This window comes from Bos taurus, chromosome 7, assembly GCF_002263795.3.
Source record: "Bos taurus isolate L1 Dominette 01449 registration number 42190680 breed Hereford chromosome 7, ARS-UCD2.0, whole genome shotgun sequence".
Classification (NCBI taxonomy): Eukaryota; Metazoa; Chordata; class Mammalia; order Artiodactyla; family Bovidae; genus Bos; species Bos taurus.
In genome coordinates, this window is record NC_037334.1 from 11,735,318 (window position 1) to 11,755,087 (window position 19,770).

General features: G+C 45.5%; 1 long non-coding RNA gene across 4 annotated transcripts; it reads left to right on the forward strand.

Moving 5' to 3' along the window:
• Nucleotides 1-91: 91 nt before the first annotated feature.
• Nucleotides 92-19,214, forward strand: LOC112447337 (uncharacterized). 4 transcript variants are annotated; one of them, XR_009495155.1, is made up of 4 exons: nucleotides 92-671; nucleotides 17,650-17,781; nucleotides 18,036-18,067; nucleotides 18,159-19,214. It is a non-coding gene; the product is annotated as an uncharacterized lncRNA (long non-coding RNA). The 4 variants fall into 4 exon arrangements; XR_009495157.1 differs by having other exon boundaries at nucleotides 92-562; XR_009495156.1 differs by lacking the exon at nucleotides 17,650-17,781.
• The last annotated feature ends 556 nt before the right edge of the window (nucleotides 19,215-19,770 follow it).

Here is a 19,770-nt window from a genome sequence, read left to right on the forward strand (position 1 = left end):
AACCGGCCTCTTCGCCCCACCCCCGCCGCCTCTTCATTGGCCGTTGCTCGACACTGCGGCCCGCCGGTTGGGCGAAAGCCCGCACTCTGGGCTTTTTCCCGCTACGCCTGTCCATCACTGCCACCTCGACCCTTGATTGGTAGAGACTGTACAGTCCCGGCTGCCCGTCGCCGTATTCCCGCCTTCCCGCAAGGACGCACCCGTCAGAGGCCCCATTTGCGCCCCTCGCGGAGATGACTTTGACCCAATAGGCAGAGGAGCCTATCCGTCTCCAGGGCGTCACGCCCCCTTGTGGCTGGTGGGTTTCCATGGAGATGCAGGCGGTCCTGGCCTATGGGCGGGGCGATGAGCGCCTGTGGTCCAGAAGGGTCATAATCCCCAGCACAAGGATATCCGCGCCCAGTCTGGGTACAGCGAAGGCCTGGCAAACATACTGGGGCCACCGGCCGGGCTGAGGAAAGGGATTTACAAAATAAAAAGATGAAATTGATTAAAACATCTTTCAGGACTTCCCTGGCAGTCCAGAGGTTTCAGGACTTCCTCATGGCTTCAACTGCAGGAGGTATGGGTTCCATCCCTAGTCCAGGGACTAAGATCGCACGGTGCAGAGGGGCGTGAGAAAAAAAAAATTCAGATGGACTGGCGGGCGGCCTGACCAGATCATGATGATGGTAATAACAACAACATTAATCACTTATATAGTACTTTATACTTACAAGAAACAGTTCTGCACTTAGAATCCTATGTAGTAGATCACTGTTATGCCCATTTTATAGATAAGAGTAATAACAGTTGTTTAATGTCAGATATGAGTATCATCTTCCTGTGCTTTAGCTTATTTAACTTTCAAAGCCGTTTTCCAGATGGATCCTTTAATTATCTTCATTTTTAAACGTGGTGAAACTGAGGCTTACAGTGTACTGCTCCTGAACACCTGGCACATGTATATATATACACCTCAGATGCATGAGTGTTGTGACCATAATTAGAGAAGAATAGAATGGATCTGGCTTTCATATTCTTCCAACCTCTGTCTTCATTTATTCAATAAATACTTACTGAGCACCTACTATGTTCAGTGAATAAGACAGGGCTTATTTATTTATGTGGCTGTTTCAGGTCTTAGTTCCATCATGGGAGATCTTTTGTTGATTGCAGCACACAGACTCTCTAGTTGTGGTGCGTAGACTCCGGAGTGCACGGGCTCAGTAGTTGCCACTGGTGGGCTTAGATGCCTCATGGCATGTGGGATCTTAGTTCCCCCACCAGAGATCAAACCAGTGTCCCCTGCATTGCAAGGCAGATTCTTAACCTCTGGACCACCAAGGAAGTCCCTAGTGACTCATTTTTAGAAAAAAGAATGGAAAGGGAAAATGTAGTCTGGCAGTGAAGAAACTTGGCAGATAACACCTCAATCAAGTGATCAAGTTTATCATTATAGTGATAAGTAGTGTGCATGTCATGGGCACTTGATGTGACGTGAGGACACTTGCACTTGTCTGGTATTCTCTCCAAAACCCATAACCTCCATCTAATGAGAAAACATCAGGTGATTGTCCCAAACGAAGGGACAGGACTTTCTACAAAAGTCCTAACCGGTATATACTTCAAAAGTGTCAAGGTCATGAGAAAGCATGACCAAGAAACTGGCACAGTTTAAAGGAATCTAAGAAGATGACATGATAACCAAATGAAATGTTAGATGTGATCCTGAACCACAAAAGGACATCAGAGTAAAACCTGGGGAAACTGACATTATGTCTGTAGTTTAGTAAATAGTGTTATATCAACATTAGTTAATCTCTTAGTTGTGACAAATATGCCCGGTTAGGCAATATATTAACATTCGGGGCAGTTGGGCAGAGGGTAGACAAGAATTCTTTGTACCAACCACCTTTGCAAATTATAGTCTGGTCAAGCTGCTATAGCAAAAATGCTACAGACTGAGTGGGTTTGCAACAAACATTTATTTCTCACAGTCCTTTATTGTGGACAGCATCTCCTTGCTGTACCTTCATATGGCAGAGAGAGAGACACAGAGATAGAAACAGAGATAGGGAAGGAGGGAGGAAGAGAGAGAGGCACAGAGCGCAAAAGTTCCCTTATAAGGGCACTATGTGCCGTGCAGTACTAAGTTGCTTCACTTGTGTGCGACTCTTTGCTACCCTACGGACTCTAGTCCGCCAGGCGCCTCTGTCCGTGGCATTCTCCAGGGAAGAATACTGGAGGTGGTTGCCATGCCCTCCTCCAGAGAATTTTCCTGAACCAGGGATCAAACTCATATCTCTTACATCTCCTGTATTGTCAAGCAGGTTCTTTACATATAAGGGCACTAATCCCATTCATAAAGGTTCCACCTGCCTGACCTAATTATTTCCCAAAGACCCCCCTCTCCTAATACCATCAAACTTGGGTTTAGGGCTTCAACCTTTGAATTTCAGGGGGACCCAAGCACAGCCTGTAGGACAAGTCGTCTGTAAATCAAAAAGTATTCCAAAATAAAAAGTTTTTAAAGAATTGGGGGGCAAGTCATTATGGTTGCTGTGTAGAGGATAGTTTAGGGGATTAAGTGCAAGAATGGCCTCAGAGAGGCTAGAGAGGGAGGTGATGGTGCCTGGAATTCAGATAATAGCAGTAGAAAGAGAAAAGTGATCATATGCAAAGGTGATGGGTGATGCTCATGGCTTGGGTATTGGGATGGAGGCAAGAAAGGAAGACAGTGACCTCCTTCAGCAGGATGAAGGAAACCAGACAAGAGTCCCCCTCATCCCCTTTCCAGAGCCCCACCTACCCCAGTGGAAGAGATCTGTATCAGTTATCCATTGCTGTATAATAAACAACACCAAACCCAGTGGTGTAAAATTACAATAATTGTTTAATCATTTTTTATATATTTATGCATTTATTTGACTGGGTCAGGTCTTAGTTGTGGCTTTCAGCCTTTTCATCGCTACATCATGCAGGGTCTTTCTTGGCAGCATACGGACTCTCTAGTTGTGGCATGTGAGCTCCAGAGCACGTGGGCTTCAGTAGTTGTGGCACGCAGCCTTAGTTGCTCCACAGAATGTGGGATCTTAGTTCCCTAACCAGGCATTGAACTCGCGTCCCTTGCATTGCAAGGTGGACTCATATATACATCTCTCTGTTCATGTGCTGGCTTTCTGTAGTTGTGGCAAGTGGGAGCTACTCTCTAGTTGCAGTGCACGGGCTTCTCATCACGGTGGCTTCTCTTGTTGTTGAGCACAGGTTCTAAGGTGAGAGGGCTTCAGTAGTTGCGGCGTGAGAGCTTAGTAGTTGCAGTTCTTGGGATCTAGAGCACTGACTCAATAATTGTGGTGCACAAGCTTGGTGGCTCCAAGGCCCATGGGATCCTCCCAGGCCAGGGATGGAACCGTGTCTCCTGCATTACATGGCAGAGTCTTAGCTACTAGACCACCAGGGAAGTCCTAGTCATTTAGTATTACTATCTCTTAGAATCCTAAGAGTTGGCTGGATTCAGCTGGGCAGTTCTCACTTGAATTCTTTCATGCATTCCATTCAGATGATGTGCTAAGGTTGGAGTCAACTTAGCACATACATGTGGACTTAGCACACACATATGCTTTGTATAAGAATAAAAACATTGTCAGTATCATTGACGATCCCCTTATCTTTATTTCCTGTCAAGGTAACAACATCCTAGGATTTTGTCCTCGGAGAAGGCAATGGCACCCCACTTCAGTACTCTTGCCTGGAAAATCCATGGATGGAGGAGCCTGGTGGGCTGCAGTCCATGGGGTCACTAAGAGTCGGACATGACTGAGCGACTTCACTTTCACTTTTCTCTTTCATGCATTGGAGAAGGAAATGGCAACCCACTCCAGTATTCTTGCCTGGATAATCCCAGGGATGACGGAGCCTGGTGGGCTTCCGTCCATGGGGTCGCACAGAGTCGGACATGACTGAAGCGACTTAGCAGCAGCAGCAGCAGCAGCAGGATTTTGTCCTACCATTCTCATTATGTTTATATTCCTAAAGAACATAGTGTTTATTTTGCCTGCTTTGTACTTTTATACAAATGAATTCATAATGGTGGGACTCCCTTATGATTTGCTTTTTTCACTCAACGATATGCTTCTATGATTCATCCATATTGTGTGTAGTTGGGGGTGTGTTTGTTTTCACTGTGCTAAGTTGCTTCAGTCATGTCTGACTCTTTGTGACCCCATAGACTATAGCCCACCGGGCTTCTCTGTCTATGGGAGTCTCCAGGAAAGAATACTGGAGTGGGGTGCCATTTCCTTCTCCAGAGGATCTTCCTAACCCAGGGATCAAACCTTTGTCGCTTATGTCTCCTGCGTTGGCAGGCGGGTTCTTCACCATTAGCACCAGCCGCTTGGGAAGCCCTTATTTTCACTACCATATCGTGAATGCACCATAATTCTCTACTGTCCTGTCCGTAGAAAGTGCAGCTGTTTCCAGTTTGAGGAAACATCATCAATGATCAATGCTTGATCATCAGAGCATGATGAGTGCTTCTCTGAGCCCTCTTGTACATATCTCCCAGAAGACCTGTGCAAGAGTTTCTCTGAGGTCATACGTTGGAGTGGAATTGCTGGTATGTGTCAAATTGTTTTTCCAAAGTGGTTGTATCCATCTACACCCGTAACAACAATGTGTGAGCATTCCAGTTGCTCCACGTCCTTAGCAACACTTGACATTGTCAGACTGCTTCACATGTGTCCTTTACCAGGTAATAACACAGCAGTCTGGTGTCATTCATCCCTGCTGGGAGCACCCCCGTCAAGAAAGGTATCCATATTCTAGTTAAAAAAAAAAAAAAAAGATGCAACCTTCCCTGGGAAGCCTCCTGCCCAAAGTTTGGTGCCCTCTCTGGGTCTCCTTCTCCCAACACGGCAGTGTTACAGCTTCCAAGGACTTGTGGTTGACACACGTTTAAGATATGTAGATTCTACTGTATATGTAGACCCACAGAAAGATGTGGTAGGTTCTGAGTAGGGGTCCATCTGTTGGGGCAAGAGACAGCATGGGATTGAAAGGATACAAGATGACCTTAAGAAGCCACTGTTGGGAATTCCCTGGTGGTCCAGTGGTTAAGAACCACCTTCTAATACAGGGGACTCGGGTTCAACTCCTGATCAGGGAACTAAGAGTCCACATGCCACTGAGCAGCTAAGCCCACATGCTACGACTGCTGAGTGTGCTCACTCTAGAGCCCGTGCTGCACAGCCAGAGAAGCCCCCTCACACTGCAACTAGAGAAAGCCTGTGTGCCACAGTGAAGACCCAGTGCAGCCTCCCACCTTGAAAGAAGTCACTATAATTTACTCTGACCAAACCTGTATATAAACTAATATAGTTTATTTTTAATAAATATGAACAATTTGTGTGCATATGCTATACAGTTCAGTTCAGTCACTCAGTTGTGTCCAACTCTTCACGACACCATGGACCACAGCACGCCAGGTCTCCCTGTCCATCACCAACTCCCAGAGTTTACTCAAACTCATTTCCCTTGAGTTGATGGTGCCATCCAACCATCTCCTCCTCTGTCATCCCCTTCTCCTCCTGCCCTCAATCTTGCCCAGCATCAGGGTCTTTTCAGATGAGTCAGCTCTTTGCATCAGGTGGCCAAAGTACTGGAGTTTCAGCTTCAGCATCAGTCCTTCCAATGAACACTCGGGATTGATCTCCTTTAGGATGGACTGGTTGGATCTCCTTGCAGTCCAAGAAACTCTCAAGAGTCTTCTCCAACACCACAGTTCAAAAGCATCGGTTCTTCAGTGCTCAGCTTTCTTTATGGTCCAACTCTCACATCCATACATGACCATGGGAAAAACCATAGCCTTGATGAGACAGACCTTTGTTGGCAAAGTAATGTCTCTGCTTTTTAATATTCTGTCTAGGTTGGTCATAACTTTCCTTCCAAGGAGTAAGCGTCTTTTAATTTCATGGCTGCAATCAGCATCTGCAGTGGTTTGGGAGCCTAAAAAAATAAAGTCTCTCACTGTTTCCACATCTATTTGCCATGAAGTGATGGGACTGGATTCCATGATCTTAGTTTTTTGAATGTTGAGCTTTAAGCCAACTTTTTCACTCTCCTCTTTCATCAAGAGGCTCTTTAGTTCTTCTTCACTTTCTGCCATAAGGGTGGTGTCATCTGCATATCTGAGGTTACTGATGTTTCTCCCAGCAATCTTGATTCCAGCTTGTGCTTCTTCCAGCCCAGCATTTTTCATGATGTACTCTTCATTTAAGTTAAATAAGCAGGGTGATGATATACAGTCTTGACGTACTCCTTTTCCTATTTGGAACCAGTCTGTTGTTCCATGTCCAGTTCTAACTGTTGCTTCCTGACCTTCATACAAATTTCTCAAGAGGCAGGTCAGGTGGTCTGGTATTCCCATCTCTTTCAGAATTTTCCACAGTTTATTATGATCCACACAGTCAAAGGCTTTGGCATAGTCCATAAAGCAGAAATAGATGTTTTTCTGGAACTCTCTTGCTTTTTCAATGATCCAGCAGATGTTGGCAATTTGATCTTTGGTTCCTCTGCCTTTTCTAAAACCAGCTTGAACATCTGGAAGTTCACGGTTCACGTATTGCTGAAGCCTGGCTTGGAGAATTTTGAGCATTACTTTACTAGTGTGTGAGATGAGGGCAATTGTGCGGTAGTTTGATCATTCTTTGGCATTGCCTTTCTTAGGGATTGGAATGAAAACTGACATTTTCCAGTCCTGTGGCCACTGCTGAGTTTTCCAAATTTGCTGGCATATTGAGTGCAGCACTTCCACAGCATCATCTTTTAGGATTTGAAATAGCTTAACTGGAATTCCATCATCTCCACTAGCTTTGTTTGTAGTGATAATTCCTAAGGCCTGCTTCTGTTAGGTCCATACATTTCCATCCTTTATTGTGCCCATCTTTGCATGAAATGTTCCCTTGGTATTTCTGATTTTCTTGAAGAGATCTCTAGTCTTTCCCATTCTATTGTTTTCCTCTATTTCTTTGCACTGATCACTGAGGAAGGCTTTCTTATCTCTCCTTGCTATTCTTTGGAATTCTGCATTCAAATGTGTATATCTTTCCTTTTCTCCTTTGCCTTTAGCTTCTCTTCTTTCTCAGCTATTTGTAAGACATCCTCAGACAACCATTTTGCCTTTTTGCATTTCTTTTTCTTGGGGATGATCTTGATCCCTGTCTCCTGTACAATGTCACGACCCTCCATCTAGTTCTTCAGGCACTCTCTCAGATCTAATCCCTTGAATCTACTTGTCACTTCCACTGTATAATTGTAAGGGATTTGATTTAGGTCACAGCTGAATGATCTAGTGGTTTTCCCTACTTTCTTCAATTTAAGTCTGAATTTGGCAATAAGGAGTTCATGATCTGAGCCACAGTCAGCTCCTGGTCTTGTTTTTGCTGACTGTATAGAGCTTCTCCATCTTTGGCTGCAAAGATAATCAATCTGATTTCTGTATTGACCATCTGGTGATTTCCATGTGTAGAGTCTTGTGTTGTTGGAAGAGGGTGTTTGCAATGACCAGTGTGTTCTCTTGGCAAAACTCTGTTAGCCTTTGCCCTGCCTCATTTTGTACTCCAAGGCCAAATTTGTTTGTTACTCCAGGTATCTCTTGACCTCCTACGTTTGCATTCCAGTCCCCTATCATGAGAAGGACATCTTTTTTGGGTGTTAGTTCTAGAAGGTCTTGTAGGTCGTTACAGAACCGTTCACGTTAAGCTTTTCCAGTCTTCTCCAGCATTACTGGTTGGGGGCATAGACTTGGATTACTGTGATATTAAATGGTCACATAGACATTCTGTTTCATAGATAGGTTTATTTGCGTCATATTTTAGTTTATTTGCGTCATATTTTAGACTCCACATTTAGGTGATATCCTATGGTATTTGTCTTTTTCTTTCTGACTTATTTCACTTAGTATAATAATCTCCAGTTTCAGAAATGAGTTCTGATTCATATGTTTTCCATATTTTCACTTTTATTATTTGCCACACATACCTCAATCAAATTTTTAAGATGTATTGACTTTATTTGGAGAAGAAAATACTCCAGTATTCTTGCTTGGAGAATCCTATGGTCAGAGGAGCCTGGCGGACTACAGTCCATGGATTCGCAAAGAGTCAGATACAACTGAAGAGACTTAGCATGACTTTATTATTTACTTTTGGCTGCGCTGGGTCTTCATTGCTGCATGGGCTTTTTTCTAGTTGTGGCAAGCAGAGCTACTCTCTAGGTGCCGTGCATGGGCTTCTCATTGCTGTGGCTTCTCTTCTTGTTGGCACAGGCTCTAGGCTCATGGGCTTCAATAGTTGCAGCTCCTGGGCTCTAGAGCACTGGCTCAGTAGTTGTGCAGGGCTTAGTTGCTCAGCAGCATGTGGGATCTTCCTGGACCAGGGATTGAACCCATGTCTCCTGCATTGGAAGGCAGATTCTTTATCACTGAGCCACCAGGGAAGCCTTCAGTCAAATTTTTTATTCAACAGATACACGAGTATGTAACGTGGCAAGGCCCACGTCTCCTCTCAGCCCCAGCCACCCAGTTCTCCCCTCTGAGACAACCAACTCATGAAAATTTTAGTTTATGAAAATGATTGTGATTGTTAGCCTCACTCTGCAACTTTTTTGTCTTCATGTTAACTCTCCTCACTCTAATCCATGTAGTGGTTTGAATGGTGATCCACAAACAGATGTGCTGACATCCTAACCCCAGAACATGTGAGCATGACTTTATTCTGGAAAAAAAAAAAAAAGAGAAAGAGAGATGTAATTAAATTAAGGATCTTGAGATTATCCTGGATTAGCTCTAAATCCAGTGACCAGTGTCCTTAAAAGCGACAGAAGAGGAGAAGCATAGACAGACACACACAAATAGAGAGGAAAAGGCCACGTGGAAACCAAGGCAGGGACTTGGGAGACAGAGCTAGAAACACCGGCAATGGCAAAGATTGCCAGAAACCACTAGAAACTGGGAGAGAGACAAACAAGTAATTTCGAAAACGAACCAAGTCTGCCAACACCTTGACTTCAGACTTCTAGCCTCCACAAGTCCAAATAAATAATTTGGACTTCTGAAATGAATCCATTGCTGCTGTTTAAAGCCATCCAGTTTGTGATCCTTGGTTACAACAGCCCTAGGGAGAAATGAATAAAGTATGTGTAGATAAAGTCCGCGGTGGATCCAAGATCTGTTTGCCCTCAACAGGACACATTTTTTTTTGGGTCTATTTATCTACTCCCCTCTTCTTTTCTATTTATTCATTTATGGCTGTGCTGGGTCTTTGATGCTGTCTCTGGTTGTGGCAAGCAGGGGCACTACTCTCTAGATGTGGTGTTCGGGCTTCACATGGTGCCGTGGTAAAGAATCCGCCTACTGATACAGGAGACACTGGAGACACAGGTTTGATTCCTGGGTCAGGAAGACCCCCTGGAGAAGGAAATGGCAACCCACTCCAGTAGTTTTGCCTGGGAAATCTCATGGACAAAAGAGCCTGAGAGGCTACAGTCCATGGGGTCGCAAAGCGCCGGACACAGCTGAGTGACTGAGCACACACATACTCTTGTTGCGGAGCGCAGGCTCTAGAGCTGGGTCTCAGCGTTTGTGGCTCACCGACTTAGTTGCCCTTAGGCATGTGAAGTCCTCTGGAACTTATGTACCCTGCATTGGCAGGCAGACTCTCAACTACTGGACCGCAAGAAAGTCCTACTATTTCCCTCTTAGCCAGATTTTTCTCACTCATCACCTGGTATGTGAGAGGCCCTGTTCTCGGTCTGGGGACACAGCAGTGACTATGGCCAAGTGCCCACCTCCGTAGAGCTGACACTCAGGTGGGGGAGATGGACAGTGGGCAAATATATAAATCAGGATGTGAGAAATGCCAGGAAGAAAAATGAGGCAAGGAAGAAGAAACAGTGGAAGAAAAAAAAGCAAACCTGCTCTCATCAGGGGATTTGGTGAGGGGGTTCTCTGAGGAAGTGATGTGAAATTGCTAGCTTTGTGGGATGAAGGGCGACAGAGAGTTTTTCCTCTGTTTAATGACTCTGCAGACAACAGTCTTTGTGCGGACATGTTGGGGGCTGTGTAAGAAGAAGAGATGGCTGGTCCTTATGTGTCACGGAGAGGATAATACTGCAAATATTCCACTTGCTCCTCTCCCTCCACCTGATTACCCACCCACCCCCACCTCCTCACCCCATTTCTCCCTTCCTTGCATTCAGGCAAGACCAGGTAATGAATCCTCACCAGTGAGACAGGAGCGGGAGGGTAGATGGTCCTTCTGAGTGAAGGCACTGAAAAAGTGATAGGGAGTCTCTCTCTTCAACTGTTCCAGCCGTGCACAGACTGCTGTTCAGGTCTGTGCAGCCTCTGTTGGACTGGATCCCAGCATGACTATGGCTCTGACACCCTGCTGCTGATCTGTTGAGACTGGGGTTTAGTCATTGATCTTTGCAGTCATTTGTTATGTAGAATGGTCTTGCCTGCCCCCACCCCCGCCCCTCTCTCTCTCTATATATATATGACCCTTGAATACTGTGGGGGTTGGAGGCCATACCTCTACAGAGTCAAAAATCCGTGTGTAAGTTTACAGTTGACCCTTCAAATTTGAGGTTCTGGATCTGCAGATTTAGCCCATCATGGTGTGACACTGTTGAAGAAATTCAGTGAAAAAAAATCCACATATAAGTGGAGCCATGTTCAAGGAAATACATGTGTGTGTATGTATGTATAAATATATATATATATATATATACACACACACACACAATATTTTACATGCTGCTGCTGCTGCTAAGTCACATCAGTCGTGTCCGACTCTGTGCGACCCCATAGACGGCAGCCTACCAGGGTCCGCTGTCCCTGGAATTCTCCAGGCAAGAACACTGGAGTGGGTTGCCATTTCCTTCTCCAGTGCATGAAAGTGAAAAGTGAAAGTGAAGTCGCTCAGTCATGTCCGACTCAGCGACCCCATGGACTGAAGCCTACCAGACTCCTCCATCCATGGGATTTTCCAGGCAAGAGTACTGGAGTGGGTTGCCATTGCCTTCTCCATATTTTACATGCTATGCTATGCTATGCTAAGTCACTTCAGTCGTGTCCGACTCTGTGCGACCCGAAAGACGGCAGCCCAACAGGCTCCCCCGTCCCTGGGATTCTCCAGGCAAGAACACTGGAGTGGGTTGCCATTTCCTTCTCCAATGCATGAAAGTGAAAGTGAAGTCGCTCAGTTATGTCCGACTCCTATCGACCCCATGGACTGCAGCCTACCAGGCTCCTCTGTCCATGGGATTTTCCAGGCAAGAGTACTGGAGTGGGGGTGCCATTGCCTTCTCCATATTTTACATAAACACACATAATATATATAATGTGTGTGTGTATATATGTAAAGAAACCTGTATGCAGGTCAAGAAGCAACAGTTAGAGTCGGTTCCAAATTGGGAAAGGAGTACATCAAGGCTGTATACCGTCACCCAGTTTAACTTATATGCAGAGTACATCATGCAAAATGCTGAACTGGAGGAAGTACAAGCTGGAATCAAGATTGCCTGGAGAAATATCCATAACCTCAGATATTCAGAGGACACCACCCTTATGGCAGAAAGTGAAGAAGAACTAAAGAGCCTCTTGATGAAAGGGAAACAAGAGAGTGAAAAAAACTGGCTTAAAACTCAATATTAAAAAAAACAAAGATCATGTCATCCAGTCCCATTACTTCATGGCAAATAGATGGGGAAACAATGGAAACAATAACAGACTATTTTCTTGGGCTCCCAAATCACTACTGATGGTGACTGCAGCCATGAAATTAAAAGACGCTTGCTCTTTGGAAGAAAAGTTATGATAAACCTAGACAGTGTATTAAAAAGCAAAGACATTACTTTGCCAACAAAGGTCTGTAAAAGCTATGTTTTTTCCAGTAGTCACGTGTGGATGTGAGAGCTGGACCATAAAGAAGGCTGAGTGCCAAAGAACTGATGCTTTCAAACTGTGGTGTTGGAGAAGACTGAAAGTCTCTTGGACTGCAAGGAGATCAAACCAGTCAATACTAAAGGAAATCAGTCCTGAATATTCATTGGAAGGGTTTCCCTGATAGCTCGGTTGATAAAGAACCCACCTGCAGTGCAGGAGATCCCGGTTCAATTCCTGAGTTGGGAAGATCCGCTGGAGAAGGGATAGGCTGCCCACTCCAGTATTCTGGCCTGGAGAATTCCATGGACTGTATAGTCCATGGGGTTGCAAAGAGTTGGACACGATTCATTGGAAGGACTGATGCTGAAGCTGAATCTCCAATACTTTGGCCACCTGATGTGAACAGTGGACTCACTGGAAAAGATCCTGATGCTGGGAAAGATTGAAGGCAGGGGGAGAAGAGGGTGACAGAGGATGAGATGGTTGGATGGCATCACCAACTCAATGGACATCAGTTTGAGCAAGCTCTGGGAGATGGTGAAGGACAAGGAAGCCTGGCGTGCTGCAGTCCATGGGGTCACAAAGAGTTGGACATGCCTGAGGGACTAAGCACAGCACGCAGACACATATAATGTATGTATTGTGCATTGTGCTCAGTTGCTTAGTCATGTCTAACCCTTTGCGACCCCCTGGACTGCAGCCCACCAAGCTCCTCGGTTCATGGGGATTGTCCAGGCAAGAGTACTGGAGTGGGTTGCCATGCCCTTCTCCAGGGGATCTTCCCAACCCAGGGATTGAACCCAGGTCTCCCGCACTGCAGATGGATTCTTTACGAACTGAGCCACCAGGGAAGCCCAACAATACTGGAGTGGGTAGCCTATCCCTTCTCCAGGGGATCTTCCCAACCCAGGAATTGAACTGGGGTCTCCTGCATTGCAGGTAGATTCTTCACCAGCTGAGCTACCAGGGAAGCCCATATATATGTATATGTGTATATATATATTATATATAATGTGTATATATAATATTTTGTGTATATAAAATATTGTATGTGTTCATATGTATATATATAGTACTTGTGTATATATAATAGTTACTATATATATTTTTTCATATATACCTATATGCATATCATTTTCTGTATGTAAAATCTATATAAATAAGAGGAGATTTAGCATGAGGAGTTGACTTATGTGATTATGGAGGATGAGAAGCCCCCAGGCTGTGGTCCGGAAGCTGAGGACCCAGGAAAGCTGGTGGCGTTATTCCAGCTTGAGTCCTGAGGACTAGGGAAGCTGATTGCGCACCTCCCAGTCCTGGGGCAAGAGAAGACCAATGTCCTAGCTCAAGCAGGCAGGATGAGAGAAAAGGCGTGATTGTCTCCTTCCTCCATCTTTTGTTCTGCTCAGGGATGCTGTAGATTGAATGATGCCCAGGCACAGTGAGGAGGGTCATCAGGTTTACTGAGTCCACTGATTCCAACACTAATCTCCTCTGGAAACACCCTCACAGATGTGCACAGGAAGAATATTTAATCTGGGTGTCCCGTGACCCAATAAAATGTTATCATGTGATTTTATATTTGACACATACAATGAACCATCACCAACCAGTACACAGCAGGAACATCTTCAGGTTTTTTTTTTTTTATTATTAATTACATTATTTATCTTTGTGCTGGGTCTTCATTGCTGCACTCAGGCTTTCTCTAGTTACATTTCATGGGCTTCTCACTGTGGGGGCTCCTCTTGTTGGAGAGCATGGGCTTTAGGGCGCACAGGCTTCAGTAGTTGTGGCACGTCGGTGCAGTAATTGTGGCTCTCGGGCTCTAGAGCACAGGCTTAATTACCCCACAGCAAGTGGGATCTTCCTGGACCAGGGATCGAACCCATGTCCCCTGCATTGGCAGGCAGATTCTTTTATCACTGGACCATCAGGGAAGTCCAACATCTTCCGTTTTACCAGGTACTTTCAGGTTCCTTTCTGACCCTCCTTCTCTATGGCCGTCGAGGGCTTCTCTTTCACCCACACCTCAAACCTAAGCATCCTTCAAGGTCCTCCCTTTGACTCCCTTCTCTTCTCCTTCTATGTGTTCTTGGCGAACAGCATCCATGCTATGTCTCCAATTCTCACCTCTGTGGATATCTCCTGTGTCCACTAGGATTCGGTTCAGTTAGTAAAAGTGTGGGTGGGGGGACTTCCCTGGCAGTCCAGTGGTTAAGATGCTGTACTTCCAATGCAGGGGTGCAAGTTCAAGTCCCGGTTGGGAATTAAGGTTCCACATGCCGTTCAGCCAAATAAATAAATATTTTTTTTTAAAAAAAGGATGGGTATGTGGGTAGGGGACACAATTCTAAGTCACCTGTGAAACAAACAAACAAACAAATATATATATATATATATACACACACACATATATATATGGAATTTCAAGAACACAAAGCTAAATGATGATAAAAACATTACATATAAAAACTTGTGAGCTCAACTCCAGAAAAATAAATGACCCAATCAAAAAAATGGGCCAAAGAACTAAATAGACATTTCTCCAAAGAAGACATACAGATGGCTAACAAACACATGAAAAGATGCTCAACATCACTCATTATCAGAGAAATGCAAATCAAAACCACTATGAGGTACCATTTCACACCAGTCAGAATGGCTGCGATCCAAAAGTCTACAAGTAATAAATGCTGGAGAGGGTGTGGAGAAAAGGGAACCCTCTTACACTGTTGGTGGGAATGCAAACTAGTACAGCCACTATGGAGAACAGTGTGGAGATTCCTTAAAAAACTGGAAATAGAACTGCCTTATGATCCAGCAATCCCACTGCTGGGCATACACACTGAGGAAACCAGAAGGGAAAGAGACATGTGTACCCCCAATGTTCATCGCAGCACTGTTTATAATAGCCAGGACATGGAAGCAACCTAGATGCCCATCAGCAGATGAATGGATAAGAAAGCTGTGGTACATATACACAATGGAGTATTACTCAGCCATTAAAAAGAATACATTTGAATCAGTTCTAATGAGGTGGATGAAACTGGAGCCTATTATACAGAGTGAAGTAAGCCAGAAGGAAAAACATCAATACAGTATACTAATGCATATATATGGAATTTAGAAAGATGGTAACAATAGCCCGGTGTACGAGACAGCAAAAGAGACACTGATGTATAGAACAGTCTTATGGACTCTGTGGGAGAGGGAGAGGGTGGGAAGATTTGGGAGAATGACATTGAAACACGTAAAATATCATGTAAGAAACGAGATGCCAGTCCAGGTTCGATGCACGATACTGGATGCTTGGGGCTAGTGCACTGGGACGACCCAGAGGGATGGTATGGGGAGGGAGGAGGGAGGAGGGTTCAGGATGGGGAACACATGTATACCTGTGGCGGATTCATTTTGATATTTGGCAAAACTAATACAATTATATAAAGTTTAAAAATAAAATAAAAAAAGAAAAAAAAATAAAAATAAAAAATAAAATAATATATTGTAGGGAAAAAAAAAAAAAAAAAACAACTTGTGAAATGCAACCAACGTAGAACCTCAGAGGAAATGTTAGACCCTGGTGGTCCAGTGGTTAGGACTCTGCACTTCCACCGCAGGTAGCACAGACTCCATCCCTGGTCGGAGACCTAAGATGCTGCAAATCGCAGGTTGCATCCCTTCCTCCCTGCCAAAAGGGGTGGGGGGTTGGGAGGGAGAAAAAATAAAAATTAGAAATATAAAGAAAATTTAAAATCCAAAATAAAAATGGCTAACCAAGAGCGATATCTATTTTTCTCTCCTGGTCAAGATAACTGGTGTTGCTTATGTGGAAAGGCCTGAAATTCCATGGGCTGTTTTGACCTCCTTGACCCTCACAGGGCCCCCTCTAAGACTTCAGTGTAAATTTCTCCACTTTTGTCAGATATGCACCCCCACCCCAACCACCTGACTCGTTTCTCTATCAGCCAGAGCAGCCGTCCCCGATCTGGTCCTTGACCTAAGGCGTTTTACCTCTCCGGAAGTCAGAAATTATTCAGACAAGCCAATCACACCCTCGAAAGAGAACCAGAGGTTAGCCCACTCTTCTGTCACTACCGAGGTTGCCTCCTTGCAGCCCCTGCTTCTTGACTCTGCTCCTGAGAGCACTCCCACCTGGTGGCTCAGTGTCTTCCTCCACTTCCGGCCCGTGAGTGCGTGTGACCAATTAACTGAGGATGACCTCATCTATCCTGTTGGGTATCATGTGTTGGGCTCTCATGTCTTTGCACTATTTAGGGCATGTGATCCCTCTTTCTGCAACAGGGCCAATAGGAGGGGATTAAAACATTGGTCAATTCATGGACAGCACAGTCTTCCATGGTATGTGAGATTCAGTTTCCTTCTACAATATCTTGTTGCTCCACCATTCGAGGCTTCTAGTCCCAAGGCAGTGTCATGGCCCAAGATAGCTGATGGCATTCCAGCCATCACGTCTATGTTCCATCAGAAAATAAGGCACCCTCCTTTCCTCAAAGTTATACATATCACTTCTGCTTACATAGTCATATGGCCATATCTAGGGCTTTCCAGGTGGCAGTGGTTAATAATCCACCTGCCAATGCAGGAGATGCAAGAGACACGGGTTCGATCCCTGGTTGGGAAGATCCCGTGGAGGAGGAAATGGCAACCCACTCCAGTATTCTTGCCTGGAAAATCCCATGGGCAGAGGAGCCTGGCTGACTGCAGTCCATGGGGTCGCAAAGTCAGACGCGACTGAGTACAGTACGACAGCAAGGCCTTGTCTACCTGCAAGGGAGCCTGGGAAATGTAGTATTTTATTCCAGGCAGCCATAAGGCCTGGTTAAGTACCAGTTCGTTTTATGGATTGGGTCCAGATCCTGAGGGGCTTATCAATCAGATGAAGGCTGATTGAGGAGTTTGGGCTTAGCCTGTGAGTTAAGACTGGATGCCATTAGAGGATGAGGAGGGGCAGGCCCAAGGTATGCCTTGGGATCATTAACTGGTACTGAGTTAAGACCCCTCCTTTTTCTCTTCTCATTGGGAACTACATTTTCCCTCAGTTTCTTTCTCCCTCCCACATCAACCCTGCCCCTTCTTCCCCCCAACCCAAAATGACACCAGATCAAGACTTTCCTGGTGGTCCAGTGCCTAAGATTCTATGCTCCCAGGGCAGGGGGCCAGGGTTCAATCCCTGGCTGGGGAACTCAATCCCACATGCCACGACTAAAGGATCCTGTATGCTGCAGCTAGAGATCTTGAGTACTGCCCCTGAGACCTGGCACAGCCAAATAATAAATAAATAATTTTTTAATTAAAAAAAATGTTGAAAAACAAAATGAGATCAGATTGCTGCCCTAGCTCCCATGGTGTTCCTGTAGCTATCTTTTGTCCCCCTGATTCCACAGTCCTTCTTACTCTGAGATCACAGCCCCAGGAAAACCAAGAGACACCAACACCCCCTCCTCATGCAAACATCCCCACACATACAGACACAATCCTACATGCATTTTGATTCTGCCAGGCTCCACATTGGTAGACCATACTTCTTTACCACCCCTGTAGAACTTCCTCTTGGGCAGGGCAGAGCTGGGATGGGCTGAACCGGGCTGGGCATAGCACAGTGCAGAGAAGGGGGTTTGTTGCAGGAAGATAAGGCCTGTAGGTCATTTACAAGAGTGGTGGTTATGTTCCCCACCAATCATCACATTCCATCTGTCTAGCCACAGGGACTGATTCCAGATGGACATGTGACCAATGCTAGGCCAATGACGTGTAACCTTGGGGCTTTCAGCTGGACTAAAGCTGGGGATATCTTGGCACCACACAGAGAAGCCTGCTGGTAGAGCTGAGAGGTAGAGAGAGTTTCCATACTGAAGATGTCATTTGAGCCCCTGTGTTGTGGGAAGGGGGAGGCCCCCCTACAGGGCCCCAAGAGTGGGCTCTTGTCTAACACTCGGAAAAGAATTGTCCGAGGAGACACGTCCTGACAAAGCAAGAGATTTTATTGGAAAGGGCACCCGGGTGGAGAGCAGTAGGGTAAGGGAACCCAGGAGAACGGCTCTTAGATCCTGGACGAATTGATAAGATCCATCTGTTTTTTTAACAGGCAAGATTGGAGTATTGCAGGGAGACTCACAGGTAATTGGAATTCCAGTATCTCGGTATTTGTTAATTAATGGTCTAAGACCCTCAAAGAGCTTCTGGTTTTAAGGGATATTGTCTTTTCCAGGAGTAGGAGCATTTGGCCTCAGAAGAATCTTTACCGGTGGAACATTTATGGCGAGACCAGGGCTGAAGACATCCCACACCTGGGAATTGACATCATCTAAGAAAGGGACAGACTCCTCCTTTTCTACATCTGACTGTAAACATTCAGACACTAGGCAAAGGAAATTATCTACTTCTAGCTTTCCCCAAGTCACTCTGGTCTGGAGGGGGCAAAGAAGGTCTCTCCCCAGTAGGGGAGCAGGGCAACCAGGGATGTATAAGAAGGGCTGGGTTCCTTGCCAATTGCCCACCTTACAATGGAGGGGCTTAGTAAAATTTCAGCTTTGGGGTTTTCCATCTACCCCATCACCGTTTTAGCCTGGGAGTCTAAAGGTCCTAACTGGGAAGGAAGAACAGAGAAGGCAGCCTCCGTGTCTAAAAGAAAGTTCACATCCTTACCTTCTGTTTGTACAGTCACCCAGCGGTCGAGAGGAGTGATCTGGACCTCACCATTTGCGGGGGTTTCTCGAGCCGTTGGGCACCATCAGTCCCGGTCGCTCAGGACTAACACAGAGGGAGCAAGTGTAGGGGTCTCCATACGCCTTCACTTAGGGCGATGTGGGCACTCCCTTTTCCAATGCCCACCCTCTTTGCACTAGGTACATTGGGTGCGTCTCAGCCGCAGTGGATTGTTAAGATCCTTTTTTCTTTGCTCTTCCCGGAACTTTCGCACAGTGGCAGGATGAATCAAGGCCAGGATTTTAGCCTGTTGTTGTTGGGCCAAGGCCTGAGTCTGCCTCTCTATTCTCCTATCTTTTCGGGCTTCCTTTTGCTCCCTTTTTGCTTCCTCCTCCCAGTCCCTGTTCAAAAACACCCTATTTTCCTCCTCCACCAAATCGGAAACTGGGGTCTCTGGTCCTTTTCCTAGTTTTTGTAATTTTCTCCTGTCTGGGGCTGCCTGGGTTATGAAGGAATGGGCCAACAGGACTCTTCCTTCCATACTTTTTAGATCTGTCTTGGTAAAGTTTTTAAAGGCTTCTGTGAGTCTGCCCAAAAAAAGAGCTGGATTTTCATTTTCTTCCTGTGTAACCTCTTTTATCTTATTATAATTAACAACCTTTTGGACACCCTGGGTCATTCCCTGTAGTAGGCAAGTAATGAGGTGTCTTAAGGATTCCTTTCCTGCCCTTGTATTAGGATCCCAGTCTGGCTCTGTAGAGGGGATTGCCTCTTTGGCAGAGGCCAAACTGACATCTACCCGCTGTCTTTCATCAGCCACTTTTCTAGCCTAATCTAGGATTCGAGCTTTTTCTTCATCATTACAACACCAGGTGAGGATGACCATTATATCCCTCCAGATGAGGGAGAAGTTAAGACTAAGACGCTCAAATTAATCCTTAAATTTTGGGGGGTTCTCAGAATATGACCCCAATTGTTCCTTGCACTGAGTAATGTCTTGCATAGAGAACGGAACATGAACGTGCATGGTTCCCCCCTCCCCATCCGATGTCTCTCTTAGAGGGCAGATTTTGTCTGAGGATGACCTTTCCTTCTGTGGAGGACAAAGCTTACTTCCTGATTGTAACCCCATGGGGGAGGGGGTATATGGAGGAGGAGCCGAGGCGATTGTGAGT